Genomic DNA, 7,878 nt, shown 5'->3' with positions numbered 1-7,878 from the left:
TAGTGTGGATTTAAATTCATGCAGTCTGCTATTGTTCTAATCTGTAGTTTAAGTTCATACAATTTGCTGTTGCTTTAATGTGTGATTAGAAAAGGGCATCCAGGAATGGGGTCAAGGGATGGAAAAGGCTGAGGTTCCTGGAACAGATAACATCAGGGGGTCTGCAGCACAACATATTTAAAAATTTAAAAACAACAAATTAATGTATTCATATTTTGATATCACCAAGTTCACTGAAGAATGACCAAAGCATATTAGCAGGAAAATTGTGTTGCTTCAAATGAGGGTTTAGACAGAGTTAGTGGAAGGAGGGAAAGAAAGGAAGGTAAAAATAAAGGAGACATTGCTCAATTGGGAGAATACATAGTGATAGGTTTGATGTGGGAAATGAGGCAAGAGGAATCCTAAATAATTCAAAAGTTTATGATTTTGGAAGTAAAAATGCATCTTTGATTTTAAAAGTATTTATTGAACATCTATTATGTGCCAGTGAACCAGATGTTTCTGATAGAGCAATAAACTAGACAGACCAAGTCTCTGTCTTCATAGAAATTCTATTCCAGTGAGAAAGATCAATAATATATAGTAAAATAAATTTTGTTGTTAAATAAAGAGTTTAGCAAAGGGACAGAAATTCAGAAAAAAAGTGATAAAGGAAAGAATTATTTTCAAGTGAGAAGGGGAAGGCTCACTAAAGATATGACATCTGAGTCAAGACAAGTGAAGAAATGAATGGATATTTCTTTTACCTTTGGCTTAGTATTCATAGCCTGGGCTTTGGGGCCAGTTCCACTTTGCATGTTTGTCTTAATGTTACTTTTTTTTTTTTTCACAATGCAACTGGGAAGCTACTTTTCATCACTCCCTAAGCCAGGTTTTAAGATCAGCACAGCTGTTAGGCAGTCTTAAGTTTTTTGTTACAGTATTGCTGGTAACATCTTTTCCAAAATTTTCATGCCATTCTAATCACATTTTATCTGAATCATGATCCCTGGAGATGAGATTGTTACTCATGTTTTGTATTCCAAGAATGCTGAATCCCTGAAATATATTGATTGGAGTATTGGCCATTCATCTTCTCTCCCATTCACCTATGTACCCTCTTTCTTCATACAATGGTTCAAACTTCTCTAGCAAAGACCGATTCATCAACACCACCCTCCAGAAGTCAGTTTAATTTTAGTTTTGCATTAAGACCACAAGCACACTGCTAATTTCTTACTGTAGAGATTGTTCAGACTTACAAAAATATATAAAGTGTCACTTAGAAAAGTTCTGAAACTCACACATCTTTGGCTATGAATGAGGTAAATTTTCTGTCACTGTAATTTTTCCTCTGCTACACATTTGGTGACTTAAGAAGGACACAGGACAATTGCAGTCACTTCCCAAGTTTGCATTTGTGTTGTTAGCGTTAGTAAAAATGGTTTGTGTGTGTGTGTGTATCATGCAATGGAAGGTAGGTGAATTCAGATATCTTCATATTCACTAAATGCAATTCACTAAGAGTCCTTTATTCCAGATTTGTTGAAGCTTATTAATGATTTACTTAATTGAAGTTACATTTCTATGGATCTGAATTGTTACAAAAGTTAAAAGCCATAAAAATATCTAAAATGATTGGGATCTAATTATGGCAAAGCAAAATAAAAACAATATTAATAGTAAATTAACTCTATTTCTTTGTATATATTATTCTTCTATTTCTTCTGCCCCTTCCACTTTTCCACGTTACTCTTGAGTAGTGATCATCAAGATGAAGTTTAATTATATACTCAGGAGACCTGAATCTCTGGATTGTCCATGTGACCACCAGGCCCTGAGCCTCAGCAGACTTGCAACTGCTACCCTCTGGTCTATCGGTCTTACCCTGGCCAGCTAACAGGGAGGTGAGGAAGGTCAACCACCACACCAGGGAGCCAAGAGTGCCTACAGCTACAAGCAGGAGAATTGCATCCATTATCTATGTGGAATCTAAGCCCCCTCTCGATATAGAGGTGGAGTGGACATAACCATCCCAAGGTCCACAGGATGGAGGAATAGAGTATGAATTAGAGTGGACTTACTCATATTCTACTATGGAACTATTGAGATTAGTAATGGAAGAAATTGTAGCATTGATGTGGAGAAAGTGGCCACAGTAGCTGCTGAGGGTAGGTCGAGGGAAGAAGAGATACGATGTGGGGGCATTTTCAGGACTTAGAGTTGTCCCCTGCAGGAACAGATGCTAGACATTGTGTGTCCTGCCATGGCCCACTGGGTGGACTGGGAGAGAGTGTAAACTACAATATAAACCATTATAGAAATAATAATAATAACACTCTCAAGGCAAGTATTCAGCATAGGCTAAACATTTGCATTCCAGGGATAAAAAAGCCCCTTTAAAAATAATTTAATTAATATGATACACCACTGTGAAAGGAACAAGTCTGCTGCTGGGCTCTATAAAGCTGTTTATCTGCACTCAATGAATTTTAAGTAATATATGCTTAATATGCTAAACAACTTTATTTCACTTAGTGTGCAAACCAGAAAAAAAACATCTTACCAAAGAAAGCTTTCAACCAATTTTTTTCTATTATTACACACATAAGAAATTCATTTTACAAAGTGACCCAGACCTAGTATTCATTCACATGCATACACTTTCATGCACACATAACTCTCCATGTATATGTAAACATGCAGACACACAGACATACACATATCTAAACATATATAAACTGAAGAGTTTCCTGAAATACTCTTGCTACTACTTTTTATTTTCACATACTCTAATATTTTCTAGTACATTCTTTTCTTCTGGTTTTAGTTTTTGCTGGGAATGACCCATTAAATTGTTTTTGACAAATTGCTAATGTGTTATTACACACAATTTATAAAATAATAGTGTCTATTATGATATCATTTCTGTGAAAATATATAAAGGAAGACAGACTAGGAAGAAAAAAGAGAGGGGAGGAGAGAAAGAGGGAAGAAAGAAGGAAAGGAAAAACACTTCTATGAATACAAATGTATACTGTATATACTTGTGGACACAGAAAATGTGTGAGTTGATAGAAAGCGTATCATTTATTATATCAGTGAGGCATGGATAGGAGTTAATAAGAGGGACTTGAGGTCCCAATGGAAAGGTTTCATTACACAATGCTTTTTCTTGACTTGTTACCATAAAAAAACTTACATTTGCTATTCCTACATAATGAGTGGAAAGGTGGTAGACTCCCATTCTGGGGAGGCCTGCTATGTTCTCAAATAGAGGGGCAGGAGTCTCTTGAGAGCATGGGTGGTGCCTAATAGAGGAAGACAGACCAATGTGTCAAGACATCAGTGTTGTTGCAAGTAACTATGAATCTTGTCCTTCAAGGAGTGATGCCTGGTGGTTGCCATGCATCCTGAGGGAAGGGGAAGGGAGGAGTAGAATAGATGAAACAAGGGGCATTTTGGGGGCAATGGAAGTATTCCACATGATCTTGCTATGAAGGATACAAGCCATGTTAAATTGCATCAAAATTTATAAAAGTGTGTGGCCCAAAATGTAAACCATAATGTAAACCATTGACCATGGTTAATAGCTATGTTTCAATATTTGTACCTCAGTTGTAACAAATGTACCATCCACACATAAATGTTATTAATAGGGGATGAGGGAAAATGGGGAGGATGTTGGATATATGGGAGTCCCCTGTATTTGGTACATGACTTTTCTGTAACCTAAAATTTATTTGAAGACAAAATGAAAAAAAGTAAGACACTGGTAGAATAAACAGAAGAAAATGTCACTGTACATACAGGACAACAGATCCTACAGTGATGAAAGGCAAAATGTCAAATAAACTTTTAAAATATTTTTCATTATCTTTTATTATACCAAATTTTTAAAAAATTTTATATTTTTTATTTTTTTGTATTTTATTTCTTATATTAAAACTATTATTATTTCGTTTCTTTATTAATTGTGTTTGGTTATTTTGTAGGCTTCATTTTTTAATGAAATGGATCACAGAAGGGTACAACTGTGGCAGGGGAGGATCATTGGCATAAGGTGTCAGTGATGGGGGATATATGGGAGGAAGCTCACCTAGGCATACATATAAGGCTTATAAATGTTTTTGAATATTCATGGAGGAGTCACAGTGGCTGGATATTCACACAATAACCAAAAGAATATTGAATTCCCATCCTTGGGAGCTCTGCCACATTCTCTAATGGAACAGCAAGAATTCCCTGAGTACAGGGCCAATGACTAGTGAAGGAGGATGGTCCATTGATGAGCCCTTGATATTGATGACTGTGTATGAATCTTTACTCTCAAAATTGAAACTTAGCCTAGTATATAGGATGCCTAAGACTTATCTCTTAAAAGCCTCCTTGTTGTTCAAATATGGTCTTTCTCTAAGCCAAACTCAGCATGTAAATATATTACCTTCCCACCTCACATGAGATATGACTCCTGAGGATGAGCCTCCCTGGCACTGAGGATTACTACCAAGCACCAACTAGCAATGCAACTGGAAAAAGACCTTTACCAAAAGGAGGAAAAGTAAAGACAAATGAGTTTATATGACTAAGAGACTTCAAAGTGAGTCAGGAGGTCATTCTATATGTCATGCTAGTGCACACCTCAGGAGGACCTCATTGACTGTCAATGTAGATACTACCCCAAACAGCAGGGCTCCTGAGGGCTCTGGAGATATCCAAACACTATAGTCAGGGCAGATAACTTAGGAATCTGGTGCCTTACCAATAGGCCTTACTTTGGAATTTATGCTCCACCTTGTGGCAGAGTTGGACTCAGTTGTGGTTTCCCTACACCTGGCTCTTCTGTCCTTCTATTTGAACCTATAATTAGTACTAGAGTTTATAGGTGTACATCCAAGAGACTTGAATCTTTGGGCTGACCAAGTGCCAGCTAGGCCCTGAATGTCAATGGAGTTGTAACACCTACTCTCCCGTTCATTAGTCTCACCCAGCACAACTAACAAGGAGGTGATGATGGACAAAGCAAGGAACAGAGAGAGTCTACAACTGTAAGCAAGAGAATACCATCCATTGGCCCTATGGGATTGAAACTCCCTCTCAGTTGGAAGTGGAGTGGACATCACCATACCAGAATTCTCACGATTGGGGAATAAAATATGGACTAAAGTGGACTTACTGGTATTCTACTATAGATTTACTGTGATTCTAGCAATAGAAGAAATTGTATCATTGATGTGGATGCAGTGGTCACAGGAGGTACTGAGGGTAGGGAGAGGAAAAAACAGGTGTAATACAGGGGCATTTTCAGGACTTGGGAATTGTCCTGAATGATACTGCAGTGACAGACACAGTCCATTATATATCTTGCCATAATCTACAGAATTGGGTGGGAGAGAGTGTAAACTACAAGCTAAACCTTAATCCATGCTTAGTGGCAATCCTCCAAAATGTGTTCATCAATTGCAATGAATGTACCACACTAACTAATGAGTGATGTTAATGTGGGAAAGTATGTGAGATGTGGGGAGTGGGGCATGTGGGAATCCTCTATATTTTTAATGTATCATTTATGTAATTTAAGTATCTTTTAAAAAAATAAAAATTAAAAAAAGAAAAAAATGAGAAAAATCCAGTAATTTTGTTTGTGTATATATATGTATACACTGATATTGCCTACATATATATAATGTAGAAGCTTAAATATACATGATGATATATAAAAGTACAATATCAGTACTTGTGTATGTGTTTGTGTGTAGATAGAGGCAGTGAAACAAATTTTCATTGTTGAATTTAATATGCTGTATTAGAATTTGCAAAAAAAAATCACAATAAAGACCTTGAATATTGCAAAGTTATAAAACATCACATGAAACCACATAACAGCAACCAACTCCCTGACAAAAATTAAGATGATGCCCCTATCCTAAAGAGAAAGAGTCCAAGAATGAGAAAAGTGATTTTGGAGAATTTTAGTTAACATGTACATCTCACCAAAGAGAAAACACACTAAAAGTCATTGCATGACTTGCCCAAAGTCATCAGTTTAGTGTCACAGAGGGATTTAAAATCAAATTTACTGACTCTCATTCTAAAGTGCTTTTTATTCCATCAGTAAAGAATGATTAAGATTTATCTGAGTTATTTAATAAGTTGCTCTCTAATTCTACTATTTCTACCTCGGACTTTTTATTATTTTCTTTAGAAATTATGGCCCCCTGTTATTTGTAAGCTATGTCAAAATATGCAGAATGATGGGAATTGAAAGCATGGAGGAGACCTTAAAGTATGACCACATAAGTACTGAGAATTTCCAAATTCACGTGAGTATTTTAATTAAACTAGTAAACTTTGTAACCTCTATATATCTCCTTTCTAAAATTGTTCATTTCACTGTCAAAACACTTTCCGTTCTTGATTTGAATGTTCCGTCCATAGGATGGTAAATCTGCCAAGAGAGATGTGCTAAAGGATAATTAAAAATATTTGTATTTAGTTAGAGCTGCATTTCAAAATGTATATTCTTTACTTGTTGAATGCAGTGGCACTCCTTTTATTCTTCTGTCTAGAAATCATTAAGGAAACCACTGATGTAGGCACAAATTGTGATCAGTCCAGATAAATTCTTATTTTAGGATTTTCCAATTATTTTAACCTAATTTATCTTTTATTCTCAATAAAGTCATAGTTGACAGGTGAACTTTCTTCCTTGTTTATATTATTTATATTAATGTGAAAAACCTAATCACAGCATTTTGGTATAACTCACAACTTCTCAAATAAAAAAAAGAAAAGAAATAAAAATAAATTTCAAAAAAATAACTTTGTCATTTTAAATTGTGTTGTTTTCTTCTTTAATACTTAATGCAGTGTCTGCCAAATATTTGGTGCTCCATAAATACTTGTTGAATGAATGTATTAATGATTAATACTTGTGCTTAATATTGTTTGTAGCTTAAAAAATGGGCATTTAGTAGCTCTTAGTTGATTATATTTCCAGAGTAAATTCTAGACTTTGGCACAAACCTTAAAAAAAGATATTTTCTGAGAAGAAATACTTAGTTGGCACTATTAATTATTCAATTTTAAGATAACAGTCTATTATCCTTGAGGTATTAGAAACAAGAAAAATTTTATTGTTACTGTGTTTTATTTTGGGCAAAGCTAACATCTGGGATTCAGACTGGATACACAAATATAGTCTTGCTACCCATTTTGCACATCCACTGGTTTAGGAAATTTTTAGGAATGCTGGGAAAGTACTGATCAATTTTGCAGAAAGGCCAAGAAGACACCAGGAGAAAAAGATTTAGATATACACATTTCTCTCTGAGTTTCCCATTTGTTACTTTATCCCTACTATAAAGTATTGATTTGGTCTTGACTAATCACATTAGAAGGAAAGTAAGACCTTAAATGCAAACTGACTATTTAAGTGAAGTAAACTGAAGGGTATGTTAAGCTTTCAAGACAATGTGCAGGTGGTTTTAAGGAAAGAAGCTCTGAGCACAAAATACTGATGTTGGAATTATCTTCTATTCATGCTGCCTTGGTTCTATGGCTATGCGGTAAACCAAGGGCTTATTTATGTCATTAGAAAGGTGATGACATTAGGATCTTCAGTCCACTTTTGCCTGAGAACAACCATAGCATATTGTAACACTGGTTGGAATTGCCTCTGCCTACCTTCTGTCCATCCAAGTCCTAAGAAACTACTCTTAATCTGGTGGTAGGAAGGAAAGCCATGGTGCTGCCATACTTGAAGCATAAAAGCCTTCAGTAGTCTCCATACTCTGGAAGTGATTACTTTGCTTCAGAGTTTGGTGACAGCAGCATCCCTCATTAGGTTTTAGGAAGTAGGGCAGAGAGGAGAGTCAACATGGACTGGTGCACCCC

The sequence above is a fragment of the Dasypus novemcinctus genome, chromosome 5, assembly GCF_030445035.2.
Source record: "Dasypus novemcinctus isolate mDasNov1 chromosome 5, mDasNov1.1.hap2, whole genome shotgun sequence".
NCBI classification, from domain to species: Eukaryota; Metazoa; Chordata; class Mammalia; order Cingulata; family Dasypodidae; genus Dasypus; species Dasypus novemcinctus.
Note: the sequence above shows the minus strand (reverse complement) of the source record.